The sequence below is a fragment of the Ceratosolen solmsi genome, unplaced genomic scaffold (genome assembly GCF_000503995.2).
Source record: "Ceratosolen solmsi marchali unplaced genomic scaffold, CerSol_1.0 scaffold30, whole genome shotgun sequence".
Lineage (NCBI taxonomy): Eukaryota > Metazoa > Arthropoda > Insecta > Hymenoptera > Agaonidae > Ceratosolen > Ceratosolen solmsi.
Window position 1 is genome coordinate 2,843,760 of NW_011948421.1, and position 1,429 is coordinate 2,845,188.

Here is a 1,429-nt window from a genome sequence, read left to right on the forward strand (position 1 = left end):
AATGCACACATAATAATTACAACACCAAGATATAATATATTGAAAATGTTGGTATTTTAATGGTAAAGCAGTCGTATTTGGTTATGTATTTATAAAGTTACGAGTTTGTGTTTTATATTTTCGTAGTTTCTAAAGACTACATCCATGTAAACTATGAAAAATTAAGATTTAAATTCGTAATTTTGAGTGAATTACTTATGATAACTCCACTTTACTGTTTCAAATAAGAAATTTCAAGCAGCTTTATTGTCTTTAGCATACGCTCCTATTATATAGCGTATACATTGTATTTCAAATATTGATAAGTAACAGGAAAAATGAAAATTACATTTGAATTGCAAATATAAGAAAATGCCTTTAACAATCTGTTTGCAATTTATTTCACAAAATTATAATACAAGTCTTTTTATCGTTAGAGGAAATTTTTAGACGACTTTTAATTTAATTTATTAAGTCGATCGTTACGTATAGGGGTGATAGTTTTTCTTGAATAAGCCAAGAAATAGTAACAATTTATAGTTTCATTATTAACAATAATTATTAAAATGAACAATTAACGCACATGCTATTAAGATTAGAATTTCTTCTCCCCAATTTGTTCTGTAAAACACATCACTTACATTAATTATTTAAATATTTTAATTGTTAAATAAACAAGCTTCACAAAGGTTTTCATTAACGAAAATCCAATGGGAAATGAAGATAAATTGCAGCCGCGCTTATTATATAATTTTCGTATTCTAGATTTACTGTGATTACCTGAAATTAAATAATGTCATAGAACATTAAGAAAGAATTGTATTAACTGGTGAAAATGTACTTAAATTCATGTTATTGCATAAAAGAAAAGTTACGTAAGAGTTAATCAGATCAATCTGCGTTTCCAAATGAAACATAAATGAAAAACACCTATTCACCTAATTCTTCCATTTTCACGCGTATCGAGCGCATATTTCATTTAAATTTAACGTCGCAAGTTGAATTTCCGAGATCCCTCTAGTTTTAATAATTCATTAGAAAATCTCATTTAGTTAAATATGAATATTAGAGTTAAAAAATTATATTTCAAGCGTGACCGGACATTCCAGCATTCGGTATTTATCCCACCTGTTTGTTTCATAAATTTGCCCATCGGAATAATCAGCGGTTATTCGTCGATGTAGACTGGGAATACGAATGCCAATTGAATGGAGAGACACATCGCCTAATCTCAAAGTCACACTCCACGTTATTCTCTTCGGTGATTATCAAAAATCCTCACTAATTTCTAGGAGTTTTAACGTGCTTGCTTTAACTTTAAGAGCTTGAGTAAAAAATCACCCAGAAGAGAAGAGATGAAGAAGTTGGGAAGAGACTGGGACTTAATCGGCATAATGCACATGCAGCAAAGTGCTACATAACGTTCAAGCGTCTATAGTATCCATCTCCA